Below are 14,652 nucleotides of genomic sequence, written 5' to 3'. Positions count from 1 at the left end.
CAATAAAAGATCTCTCTCCTGATTTGATGCTAATCGGGGAGCGACAGAAGACATCTCAAAATTATTCATCCGACAGCATTCCGCAAGAGTGATTTTGGCGCACAGCACACAGTGGGAATGGAAAGCTGAAAACGAAGGAGGAATGAAGCCCCCGACATTCAGCATCTAGGAAGCATCATTCACAGCGCCTTTCGTTTCTCACCGCACAACTACGGACTGTGCCCTGTGATTACTAAATAATACAATGAAGTAACACATCAGATTGGGTCGAAAGGTGAGTTCCATTTTCAAACAATTTCATAGCAGAAATGCAGTTTCTTCGCCTATCCAGTGCGCAACAGTGATTACAATGGAGGGACACATTTCCACATATGACACAGAAGTCCAGAGCCGGTTGACCTTAGCTTATCAACGCAGTTGGTGATATAAAGCTGTGACGTGGTGAGTTTTCTTATTCCCAATGATTCATGGAGCACTGGTGATGAAGGAAAGCGACTGCATTTGTGTGTACTTGACACTTGTTTCATTTTTCGTGATTTCGATCCCTATTACTCTATTAGCTCGTAGTACCACTGCGTTCATTTCAAGTAGGGACCTCTAAGAACCAGCCGATGAACCGGGAATATTTGTGAACCTTTCATTAAAACTCTTATGCATAGCAATACTATTGACCTAAGGAAATATTGCTAAGCATCAGAATCGTGTTCATCTAATTTTTCAGTACATTGTGTCTGTGAAGCCTCTTACTAACCTCAAGAGATGACAGCTCTATGAATTCTTTAACTACGTGTAAAATTATTCATATGAACATCAACAAAAACAAACAGTCGATCGAGAAAGTTCGATTTAGAAGTACATAAAAATGTATAAAATTGCTGGTGGATATACGTTTGCTTATTGGCTACGTCCATACAAAATAATAAGCTTTTAAAAGCATGCATTTTCTTTTGGTGACTACCGGAATGTAAGACATGTTTTCTAAATGGCTTACTAACGATAACCGGAGTGAAAGGGTTAAAAACGTAACGGTCTGGATAAATTACTTCTTTCCATGGTATTTCAATAAATCTAGAATAAATCTTTTCTTATTTGTTGTGCAAACTATATGGAGTTAAACAACATTCTTTTTCCTTAGATTTCAGCAAGGGAGAAAAATCATGCAATGAAATATTTGAGAAAGAATGAAAACAACTTACATCTAATTTCAGCAATAAATCTTTCATAATGAAAATGATGTAAAATATATTTTTTTAAAACTACCAAAATTCAGGGAAAATGTTGCAAGACAATGAAGTTTTAATTATTTAAAAAGCAATATTCCAAATTTTGAACTGGCGTAAAAATAAGTTTTGTGCAATAATATTTTCGAGGCTTATAGCAGAAAAATGCCGAAATGTTGCTTCATTTTTAATGAATAAAAATGAAAAAACATTTCAAAACAATTGCTAAAACATTCTAATTTTCCAAAGTATGAGTGTATCAAATTTAGTAACTCAAAATCTAACGATCTGTCCTGTATGGCGTCAACACATACACATTTATCATTTTTTTGTAGAACTGGAAAAAGTAAAAGATATGAGAAAAAATATCCAATGCGTTTTTATGCAATTCATACCTGGTTTATTCTTTACATTCTGAAACAGGGGCACTTTGGTTAAGGATAAAATGACGGACAAAATAGTATTACAATGATTTTAATTATATATTTTTCAGTAGTAAAATTTGAACCACTAAATCAAGTGTCTGCGTACTGGACATATTTACAGGTAAAACAAAATAAATTGATTAATTATCCAGAATGAATGGATGGTTTTACATATCCCTCTCAAGTTTTTCTTCGTCAACTTCAGAGACTTAACCTGGGATAATATGCCTAGAATGACATCTGAATGTGTACCCAGTTCTTTAAACTTGTATTCCATTCCAATAATATATTATGCAATCATTTGCATTGTGTTCGACATATATATATACGCAAAAGAGGTTGATTTTGATTTTTAAAAAAGCCAGCAGTCAGCTGGTTAATTAGAACATCGATAACGTGCACACAAAAATAAAAGCACTTTCGTCTCACACATAAGAGTATAAAAGCAAAGGGTAAGGCAATTAAAAGCGGTGTTTAAAAAAAAGTTTTAATAATACTTAAAAAAAATTTTTTTTAAACAATTCAAATTAAGGAAAAATTTGTAAAGACATAAAGATGATATCACTGAACTTTTTTTTTTTAATTTTCAAGTGATGGGAAAAAGATTTTTACTTTAATATTCTCTGAAGTTAGTGAAGGGAAGCATTCAAATTCGGATTGATTTTTATTAAAAATTTAAAACAAAGTTTCAAAGTTTTTTCTTAATAATTTTTAAATTTGAACCAACAAATTGACTTGTAAATTTTTTGCACGACGCATAGCAGAATTCAGAAGCAATATCAAACCTAAAACCTCATTTTATTGGAGAAAAAACATTTTCCTGAAGGACTAGTAAAATCAAACTTTTTTTTTGAAGCTTTCTTTATGAATAAAATTGCGATAACTGACACATGCCTCAATAAAATCATCATTAATTGACAAACAAAATTTGACATCTTATTTTTCTTATCATTAATAGATATTAATTTTTAGACCAGATTATGCTAAAGATTATGTTTTGTCTATCAATTGGTGTATAGTCTTAGCTTAAAATACATAACAAGTTAAAAGCATGAAATTTAGTGCTATCTTATGATTTTCATTAATGTATCAAATATGAATTAAATTGGTCGAAGTGAAGATGTCGAAGGTTCGCTTTTCTATTGTACATCACGAAGAACAAAACGCATCATGCTGTTAAGTATATGAGGAAGTAGAAGGGAGGACACTTCTGTTACTAGTTAATATTCTACATTTCCTCTACCATAAGAAAACGAAGCAGATTTCTGAAGACAATGTTTACGCTATCGTCCGACACATTTATTCGTGAAATAATTCCACCAGATAAAGGAAAAAGGGATGTTCTTTGGTAATGATGCAATAGGGATAGGGTGTTGAGTTGCCGTAGTCTAAATCCTCTCAAATCGTCTCAATCCTCTCAATATCCTGAATAATTTTCTTCCCCTGCTGGCAGGAAAGAAGGGTCATCGTCCGTTTCCAATTTCAAGAGAAAGCACGATTGATCTTACTCATAAGGGTGGTTTCTGGTGCTGCCTTGATTGTAAGGAAAATAAAGAATTTTTCTTCGTTTCACTTCAGAATTATATTACTGAAAACGGAATGAACGACAAAGAATGTAACTTAGCGGGTTTTACTTTTTGTAGCATTTAGTAATAAACAATCATTATTACAAAATTTTCTTGAAAAAAATCGTTTTTCTGTCATTCCTAATACAGATTGTTAGAGTGTACAGTACAATTAAAAAGTTTCAGTCTATTTCTATTACAAATTGAAATGGGGGCATTTCTAACGCAAATGTTTTAAAGCTATTTAATGAGCCATCAAATTTACCAACTAGGTTTTAAAATGGACAGGAAAAAGGAAATATGATTAAAGATCCTTGCACTTTTTTTATATTAAATACATTTGCTGATTTCATTCGAGAGAAATCCTTCAAATAAAGTAACCAGATTAGAGATAGCTTAAATGTAATCACAATTTATAATTATTGAATATAATACACTTTTTTTATGAATAATACACTTTTTTATTGAATATATTTCACTTTTTTTTATTCTTAAAAGACATTTAATAAATTTCTTTCTTATTATAACAACTGTGGTTTACTTTCCAAGAAATTTTGTTTCCAGTGCATCACATTTTACAATTTTTGATTTTATTCCCAGATTTATTTTAAGTTTGGAAAATAATTTTCTAATTTTTCTTGCTCTAAAAAGAGAGTATGTTTCTAAAATTATTTGACTCATTTCCTACATTTTAGTTCTTAGTATATTTCATTATTTACAATAATAATTAAGTAAACTTGTAGGCAGTAGTTTTTGAAAGTAAAAATCTGATATTGATTCAGATATGAAATAAAAATTAAACTAAAAATATCATTTAATTTTTTATTACGTTCTGAAAATAAAAATGCACTGTGCTGTCTCTGGACATACATGATTATATAAAAAAAATTTAGAATTCAAATATATGAGCAAGTGACTAAAAAATAGTTTCCACTTCAAGTTTTCCACTGACGTGCATGAAAAAAATGATATTAATTAAAAGTACTGAAATAGATAGAATAACTATAATGCAAGTTTATTATCATTTTATCAGAGCAGTAAACAAAAATTATGAATCGATTCATCTTGCGAACACGAAAGAATTTTTGAAATACGCTTTGCAAAAGGGATGAATGATCTGATTCTATCCCTTTAATTTAACCCTATATTCAGAGAGATTTTCCAAACAATGTTTCGTTTTCATCTTGCCAAAATAACCAAATAGGAAGTCAGTGGTTAATGTAAAACGTTAATTCTTCATGGCGTGTTAAAAGAAGAGTAGCATATTACAAACTGCAAACATTAAGCCAATTTGGACCAAATCAAAGATATTTCAACCAAATGTTTTAATCTGTCTATATTTTTCATGATTTTTCTGCCTACCGTAATGCGCTTACAAATTCCAAAAATAGGCCCTGCGTTATTTTGGATTACACTTTCAATTATTTTTCCAGCACTTAAAAGAAGATATCAACCAAAAACAACCTTGCAAATCCAAGCATATTTTAAATTTCGTTTAATTATAACATGTTCAAAGTGTTATGTTGTGTCCGTCGTGAGCACCTCCATGGGCTTCTGATTGCTATGAATTCTGTTCATTTACGTTTTACCTCACTTTTTCTGCATCATGGCTAGGGCTGGACGATGATGGAACTTCATCATCTCGATATATATCCATATTCCAACACATATGGATATTTTTCGATAAATCGTGATATTATTATTTATTTATAGCAATTATAAATAGCATCTCTTAATTTAGTGGCTGATCAGAACGACACCAAATCAAAGAAAGTTTCTTATTTTAAAAAAATATTTGCTTTATATTAAATAAAATTAGTTAGAAAACAATTTTGTTAAAAAAACATTTAATTAAGTGTATCAATGTTAAAGAAATGTCTGCATGTTACAATTTCTAACATTACGTTTAAAACAAGTATTTTTACATATTAGAATATGACAGTATTTATAGAAATATTAACAAAAAATTCGTATTAAGGTCAATAAGAATGAAGAGCAACAAAAATATGCACGAACCTGTAACCAAAAAGAAATCGAAAACGTAAATTAATTGTGAATATCATTTATCGCGATTTATCGTGAGCCGCTAGACGAAAGCGGAAGTATAACGGATTTTTTTTACACGAGTATTCTTAAGTATGAAAATACGAGCTGTGAATAAAATTGTGAATTTAATTTGAACTAACTAACTAAAGATAAACATTTAGCGATTGAACAAAGGACAGTCAACAACCTTTTGATAACCACAATTATTTTTCCATAATGATATCATTTAGTTAGGAAGCAGAAAACAATTTATTAAAAAGTTACATGCTTAAAACCAGTACTTTTATATATTAGATTATGGCAGTATTTGTAGAAATATTAACAAAAATCCTGTATGAAGGACAATAAAAATGAAGAACAACAAAAATAAACACTAACCGATAACCAAAACGAAATTGAAAGAGCAAATTAATTGTGAATATCGATTTATTGTATCACGATTTATCGTGAACTATTATTCATGAGCATGATTTCGATGAATCGATATTTTCCCTAAACTGGCATCTAAAAATCGTTTTTTCAAAAATATCAATTTTTTTTCGTTAAATCGAAATTTGGCACAGCCCTAATCATGGCGCAGGTGCTTTTTTTTTCTCTTAATTACACCTTTACAAATTATTTTTTCCTTTCTTGAAACCGTGTTCCTTTTTTCTCAGTCAATTCTCTATTAGAGAGGAAATGTCTCTCTGAATTAAAGTCTTATTATGTTTCTCTTATTCATATAAAATTCGAAATTCTATTTAAATTCAGTTTAATTCAGAAAGAGTGGCAAAGTTCACTGTAAATAATTAGCATTCTGAATTTTCCGCTCCTTTTACCCTAACCGAATGGACTGCCATTATGATTATAAAGTGTTCATAAATATGCTGTATGCTCTGAGAGGCGTTTCACAATTTTATCCAAACGTAAGATTTCAATAAAATACAGACTTTCATATTTTATAAACTTAGGTTTAAAAGAAATTCATCGACGTTTTTCTACTGATTCCTCGTATTAGCAGCACGGTTTCTAAAGTTTTGTTTTATAGCGTTATCCATTCCCAAAATCGGATGCTCTGTTGTTGATTGTATGAATAAAGATAATTCCGGGGCATGGTCATCCGATTTCTATATTTAAATAACTTGGATTTATTTTTCACCTGCAAGATTCTGTGTCGCATCACCTTGTATTAATTTCCAGTGTTTTGAAGTAGCGTCTCACACCAGCTATTCAGCTTCTGAGTTCTCCGAAATGCTCTACTCACTACCAAGGCATCTGAAATTCAGATTTATTAACATGAGATATTCTGTTGTAGAGTAAGGGCATTTTTTTTTACGCGCTTTAATTTTCGCAATTTTGTAATGCATCGAAAAGCTCTTAGATACCAGGAATTTTTAATCTTTTTTTAGGAGTCCTGTTATTAAATTTTCTATCAGAAAGAATTTTATGTTCAAACGAATAGATCTAAATAATAGCTACAAACATAAATTTAAATACAAAGAAAAAGTTTAATAAGAAAAAGATGAATCATTTTTAATCGCTTTTTGCAGCTTGTTGATGCCGTAAACGAACTCAATATCCGATAAATGTTTGACAGCTTTATGTTTGTTTGTTTTTTTATCTCTGAAATATTTTATGCGCCGTCACTTGCCTTTGCATCAATTTTCCTTTCGTAGGTCAAGGCTACGCGGAGAGATTTTTTCCCCCTCCCCTCAGCAGTGAGTGACACTTCGCCGAAACACAATTAGCGGAATGGAAGCTGGAAATGACACAAAACATTTATTCCCAACTTGCCTAGAAATTGACCTTTCATCAAATGATGCTTTTCTTCTAAACATTCAGTTCTTTAATTATTCGTAATAAAGAGCAATGAATATAGAACAAACATTTACAAATCCAATTTTGAGTATTGTATATTTTTTAATAGCTAATTGTAGCTTATAACTAATTGTAACTTAGTTCAGTTATATTAACGTCCCGTTTTGCAGCAGCACAAATCATTTTGGGGCATACCTCGTAATTCGGCGAACCGCGCGCAGATGAAGAGACCGACACCTGAGCTGCCCTCCCCTTCTCCAAACTTTCACACCATGCCAACGGGAGGACTTTTGGCTCCGACGTATTTAACTTGCACCAGACCCGCTTACACGACTGTCCTTCGGCGGAATCGGGTATTGAATCTGAAACCTTCTGCTTCCGAAGCCCAGACTTTACCGTCAGGGCACTGAGGTCCGAAGGATTAACTGTAGCAATAGGGTACTTGTTCTTAAGTGAGGTAAAGAACGTCGGAAACAGATATTTGAAAAAAAAAAAAAAAACTAGAGAGCTCGGGCATTCTTATGACTAACTCAGAGAACTGTTATTTATATTTGCTAGTCCATGCTTTTAGAGTTCTCCAATCCCAATCATTCTACCAGATTCTCCAATTTTTATTTCATTTGAACTTTCATGACTGTTTTTTTTTATCGATTCCAACCATTTTCTAGTGATGTCAACGCCCTCCCATTATTTTCTAGTGATAGTACAAAGTAGAAAACTTAACACAGCCTTCGGCCTTAACGATTGGATCGATTTCGCTACTTTGCTTGCAATGCGAACCAATCAAGTTAAAACAATCACATTCATTTAGTATGATAGCTATATGAATGTTATTAATATCACAGATGAACATCTGCTAACCGGCAACGGCTAGTTAAGAATGACTCCTCTAAAAGTTATTAATGTTGCATTTCATTATAGGTAGACATATTCAATATGTATTTAAAAATTAGAACAAATAATTAATTTCTTAATTTTAATAAAAGCTGATTAATCTAATTTATAAGATTCAAATTTATATTATGAATTCCTTAATTTATTTTAGAAAGTCGTTTTAAGCTTGTGAAAATTACCTATTGTTTTTTTTTTTTTTTTTTTTTTACTTTCATTTTTTGGAACTTAAATCGTGTGAATTATTATTAACAAAACTACAGTTATTAGCAGATCACAATGATTATGAAAATCCAATTAAAAAATTAATAAAAAAAGAATTTTTTCTCTTTTATTTGTTATTTATAAATGCTAAGAAACAATATCAGCCATTCACAGTGGGAAAAAGAAATTCAATTAAGCTTAGAAAATAATGGCACCAAAAGAATGTTTCAGCTTCCGTCTGTCAACACAAACAAAATTGGTAAAAGTTAGAACTATTAGTTGATGAAGAGTTAAGAAAATAATAAAAATGAATCAGAAACGGATTTTAAACACCAAGAGATAAATTAAACTAACTTCCAGAATCCTTGATAACATTAATTAAACTAATTAATCAACTAATTAAAAGCAAACAATGCATCTACCATGAACCCAGTTTTTATTAATAAAAAATGTAGTTACCACGATTAAAAGAATGTGAAAGTGCCTTTGCTTTTAAACATCAAAACAGGTAAACCGAAATTTACCTGACCAATGTTTTCAAACGACCGGCTTGAACTACAGAACCAGAAGGCCCAAAACTGCTGAACGTACCTCTGCTTATATCCAGGGCAAAAAATTTATTTTATATTTCTAAACTTGACTTTCGCTGCTTAAAACAGTGTCATGAAGTTCTCAAAAACTTAATTATAATCTAATAAAATATTATCGCTCGTAAAATATCTATATCACTTAGCTGTAAATTTTAAATGCAGCCACAAGTCCACTAAAAAGTGTTTGGATTATTCGAGAGGGTTTGTCAAAGTTATCCATTCGCTCATTTAGAGGCGAAGCGTTATGTTTAATCTCCGATAAAAATGTTTGCTCACCGATACTATCGCGCGTCCAGATCGATGCGGCGTCCCTTGGCGAAAGGAGGAAGTGTGCCAAAAGAGCCAAGATGACCACCACGCCGCAATCCAACAAGTGTCAGTAGAATCTTAACGAACCGATCGCTCGGCAGTTGACTTTCCCCATCTCTGCCTTTGGATAAAAACGTTTGCGAAGACGCGGGAATTTGAACAAAGCGTCGAAGGTAAGTCTGGATTAATAATTTTTGAATTTTTTTCTTTTATTATTATCGTAAGTAAAATGCAACCTCGAGTTTTAATAAATCTCCAAAATCTCCGTGACCAAAAAAAAAAAAAAAAAAAAATGAATAAATTTTATCTGCTTGTAAGTGAACAAGCTAATTCAAAAGCTATTCTATCAAAATATGTTTGGGAAAACATTGTCTGTTTACCGGGCCATGCGTGTGCTTGGGACACACAAAAAGCTAGATAGATAAAGTTTGATATGTGCTTTCCTACTAGAATGATCAGATCTATATCAGATTTTAAGCCAAAATCGTCAAATAATTAACTATTTGTCAATATGCGCGTTAGAAATCCAGGATAAAAAAAGCAACAAACTGAATGGTTGAATTTTAATTTAAAGTTTTTACATTAAAGCTACAGATCTGAATCTATTTTTGAACTGAAATATCCAACTATAGACTATGCATTTACGATTTTATTCTAGTGCATGTGACACGTCAGAACGTATAAAAATTTAGAATACAATCTTGATTTTACAATAGAACATTTATGCCAAGAAGAGATACAAATTGCGAATTCGAGTTTTTTTTCACTACAAAATGAAACTCAATTAAACCATATTATACAAAGATTTTTCTGTAATGTATCATATAATGGATATAAAATTAAACTATTATTTATGTCAGCCTAACACATCGTTTCTACTCATGTTCAGAGAAAATATTTTATACATTCACCAGACAACCATCAGACTTTTTTTAGTTATTCTTTTTAGTCTTTATTCAAATTTGAACTGATAATTCCTTTTTGTCAGCAAAAATACTAATTGCTGCGATTTTATTTGAAAGTTATTTTTCCAACAATTATGTACAAATCTTTTTACATAAAAATATTGCAAAACCAGAGAAATAATAATTAGACAATAAAAAAAATATCATTGTTTAAATGATTCTTCATTTGAAGGTACCATAAAAATAATCTTTTACCGGAAAATAATTTCCATAATCATAACCAAAAAAGTTGAAATTAAAATTTAAAAAAATTATAAGTTATGGTCAATAAATAGTAAAAGCAATTTCGAATTTTCTAAAAATATTTTTGTGGAAGAAATTGGGTAAATAGCATTGCGCCACAATCGACTGGCAGATCTTACTGAAAATATTCGAGATCAGCATATGTAAAAAAAACGAAGCTTTTTTTTACCAAAACTAAGAATGGTACAAATAAATTTGATCCAATTGGGAAAAAAACTAAAGGGTTTTTGGTACCCATAAAACAACATGTTCTGTAACAGATAAAATGTAGAATCTTTCCTTTTGATTTTTTTAACGATATTTTGTTTTTCCTTAAATTTTGAAAAGCTTTTCGCTAGAAAGATATAATAAGAAAACAAAATGGAGAGTATGGTTTTATCAAATGAATCGTATTTATTACATTTCTGAGATGCAAAGATTCGATATTTCGTGCGAAACAACAGGGAATTTTTGAAGCTAATACAAGAAAATACTTTAAACAATAAAATATTATAAAAGTATACAGGAAATGAAATATTATTATGAAGTAAATTTAATGAAGTCAGTTCATAAAAACACATTCTAGCTCTATGAAAATTCTTTTAAACATTTACATTTTAATCCTTATAGTAATTAATTATTATTATATGAATATAATAGTAACTTTTAGTTTTAAGAACAAGCATATGGGTGACAAAAATTCGAAATTGTGAATTTAAATAACTGATCGAATTTGGAAATTTAAAATAACTAATGCTAAAATACTATTCAGTTTGTTTAAACATATGCATTTATTTATTGGGGGTACTAAGTAAATTTTGTATTTAGAGAATGCATCATCCTATACTATAAATTAAGCATTCTCTTTTTCGAATTTCTATGCTTTTTTTTTTCTTTTTTAAGCCGTCTCTCCGACTTTGCATTGTTTCCCAAATCTCCACCAAACTCGCAGCATTCGGTAAGAATCCTTGATTTATGGATAAGCGTCGATTTGGCAGATAATTTTGAAGCCGAGCTAAAGAAATTGCAAGCAATTTGACAATTCATTTCAATCGAATAGGTTCCTTAAAAGTACACAACAATGAAGTTTGACAAAAAAAATTATCATAAAAATGTATTTTACTTCTCGAGTAAAATTATAATACTATTGAAAACGTAGGAGCAAAAATAATCAACATTCACTTTATGTGAATGATATGTAACACTCTATATGGACGATATGTATTTTATATCAGGAAATGAAGAATAGCGAAGAAAAATATTAAATAAAAAAGTTACATTTTATCACTTAAAAATCATTTATAAAAGCAAATAAAAAGTAACGAAATTTTCCTCATGCGTTGCTGAAAACGGCAAACGCTTTTGTCAAAGCGAACACGACTGACTTCTCAACATCAGCGCAGTTTGGATTTGTGAAGAATCGCCGCCTCAAAGACGGTCCTCTCTACTCGACAATTGCCCAAAATGTCGATGTCCTTTAAAAAAAGAAAAGAAAGAAACCACTATAGCTTCGAATCAAACCCAATCCTGTTTACGAAAAATGATATCAATCGCAGCAAAATCAGAGACTTCTAAATGAATTTCACGCAATTTAAAATCTTTAATTAATCATTCTCCTAAGCTTACATTTAGTTTGTAAATAACATCTTCTTGAAAGTGAAATATTTTTGGAGAAGGTTGAGTCCACATTCCATTTATTTAAAACAGATTTCTCAGTTCATTCAGTGGAATGGATTGAAATCAGTGAGTGATTTTCCTCAGTTTTGTAATCATGGCTTCTTATGTAACAAAAGCGAGATATGCAAATTATTTCCAAAGACTTAACATTTTAGATTTATTAACTAAAATAAAATATATGACCTTGGAAACTCTTGAAATTTTTTCTCAACCCTTTTTTGCATTGATGCATGATAGCAGTTTATCTAAAATCAAATTAATGTATATCTAAAATTTACCTTCTTTCATCATTATAATGTTTTAAAAATCCTTATTAAACCTCTTCCTTTGTTAATGTTATAAATATTTTTGATTTAAGCACCTACCCTACTATTCATTACTTCCTTTATATTTTTATTATTATTTATTGAATTTCAATTTATAAGAATTTTTCCCTTTTTGATGGTTCCGTAATTAGAAACTTGAGTTTGATGAGCTTTACTGATTCATTTTTTTTATTATGCAGCGAAAAACATTTTATTACTGCATACATTTGATCCATAACACAACAGGTTTATATTCGATTCTTAAAAATTTAATTAATTTTTTTTTCTATATTCCAAATGAATCAATTTCTTAATTCTCAAAAAAAAAAAAAAAAAAAAAAAAAAACTTGAATAGGTTATCAAACACGTAAAAGAAAAATATTCGGATTGAATAGTAAAAGCCAATCACTTTTAGAATGCTGACATTCTATTTTAGAAAGCCAAAAAGATGAGAAAGATTCCCTTTCTCTTGACCTCTATAGGTATCCTAGATATACCTCTTGAAGTAAACTCCTGAGGGCACCTCGTGATTGTGGATGAGAAGGTTCCGACACGGTGGTTGATTCTAGCTACCCCTGTGGATACACGAAAAGATGGGGGTCTAGCTCCTTCCATCGATGACTGGGCGTACTTCCTTTGGGAAGGGTTGTACCTGAGCCGGTAATGGCCCTTAGGACTCGACCGCAGTTTCCGCCAGTGTTACTTTCGCGGTGGTCCGGGCATTCAAGTTTTCATCTGTGCGCCTTCGGGCGAATCGGAGAGTCAGTCTATGACTCACCTCTTGCGATAAGTAAGAAGGAAATCTTTTAGGATAATGCAGGAAAAATGAAAACACTGGATGCGTTGATAAATAAAATGCTGACATTCTATTAAAATACGTCTGACTGGTAGCATGACATCGGCATGATGTAAAGATAGAGGCAAATCCCCCTCCCCTCCCTTCAATAACAAATGTCTAATGAGTGAATCGATAGTAGCTGATTCTTAATAGGGTTAGAACTGTGTCTGGTGGATAAACTGAACCAAGAATCAATGAAATGCTTATTAGAATTAAGTCCGCTTGCCTTGTAGAGGCATTTTGAAAAATGGTTACCACATGACTTTTGATACCATTAAAAGGGTAAAAGAATAGTTGTAGACTTTAATGCATTGATCAGGAATTGTTTTCTCTAATATTTTAAGTTAATAACTTTTTTTTATCATATTTTTACTTTTAATGAGGAAGTTTGTTAATCAGTAGGAATTATCGTTTTTTACTGAGACAGAAACAGATACTCGCTTAGTAAAATTTAAGCTTGAATTTTTCGAATTTGCCACGAAGTAATAAAATAATCCATTTATTACATTTTTTTTTTTACTTAATATAGTAAAAATAATGAAATTTTAATTAAATGGTTACTATTTTTTTTTTTTTGAGCGCACTTCAAGATTTGTCATTTTTTTTTTTTTTTTTTTTGTCCCAAACTGTCTAGTTGTTACGAAAGTTGCTAGTTGCATTGTTAAAAATGATTTAATTCAGCAAACTACGATAGAAAACATTGAAAATTTAATTTTTCTATCAAAATTAATTTGAAAATATTTAGTTTGACAATCATTCGTTCATCAAAAATTATTGTTCTTCGGGCATAATTATTGTTCTTCGGGCATTACATTCTTGATTTAAAATATTTAATTATTTATTTTTAACTTTAAAAAAGACAGGTTTTTAGCTTCTTTTAACATGAATGGGTTAAAAATGAATGTTCAGAATTAATTTTTAAAAGCTGCTTTTTCCTATATTCTGTCTCTCATTTGCATGAATGGATGTATCTGAAGTGAGTAAATAAAAGACTCTTATGCTAAGAAATTAAAAATATACCTTTCCACAAATTTATTGTATAGTATGTCAATCTATATTATGAAATATACATTATTATATTTAAAGTATATTATTATATAACAAATTAAATCACGAAGGAAACGTTAAGGATAGGGACTCATTTTGAAGTTGTGACCTTTCCTTCCCTTCGTTTTTTAACCCTTTGGGTACACAAACACTTGAAAAACATTTTGCACTTGAAGCATATTTAATTTGGACAGTAAGAGCAGTATATTTTATGCAATTTATTTCCTATTATTCCTTATATATACTCCTACTTTGTATATACTCGTTTCAGTTTCGATGACGTATCAGAACGTCAAATGCGTCTTTGCCCAAATAAATGCATGACGTATTGGTAAGTCAATGTAACTAAAGGGTTAAAAAGTAGGTTGTTATGATCTGATATTAAGTTCACAAATTCAAGTTTTCATTCCCCAAAAGACCAACCATGTGTGTAATCCAAGCATATTTTAAATCTCCTTTCATGTATTAAATGCCTTTCGTTTACGTGGCGTGGAAGTTTTAAAATTGGTACACCGATTTTAGTTCCTTTCTTGTTATCTGACCGCAGTCCA

At 30.6% G+C, this 14,652-nt stretch overlaps 1 protein-coding gene across 1 annotated transcript in view; it reads left to right on the top strand.

The window, feature by feature from the left end:
* Positions 1-9,105: 9,105 nt before the first annotated feature.
* Positions 9,106-14,652, top strand: part of LOC129975659 (metabotropic glutamate receptor 3-like) — a 171,145-nt gene continuing 165,598 nt past the window's right edge. The window contains exon 1 of the mRNA XM_056088765.1: positions 9,106-9,220. The gene's annotated coding sequence lies outside the window, so the exon portion shown is untranslated. The remainder of the gene's footprint in view (positions 9,221-14,652) is intronic.

Source organism: Argiope bruennichi, chromosome 7, assembly GCF_947563725.1.
Source record: "Argiope bruennichi chromosome 7, qqArgBrue1.1, whole genome shotgun sequence".
NCBI classification, from domain to species: Eukaryota; Metazoa; Arthropoda; class Arachnida; order Araneae; family Araneidae; genus Argiope; species Argiope bruennichi.
Note: the sequence above shows the minus strand (reverse complement) of the source record. Positions and strands in the feature narration are given on the sequence as shown.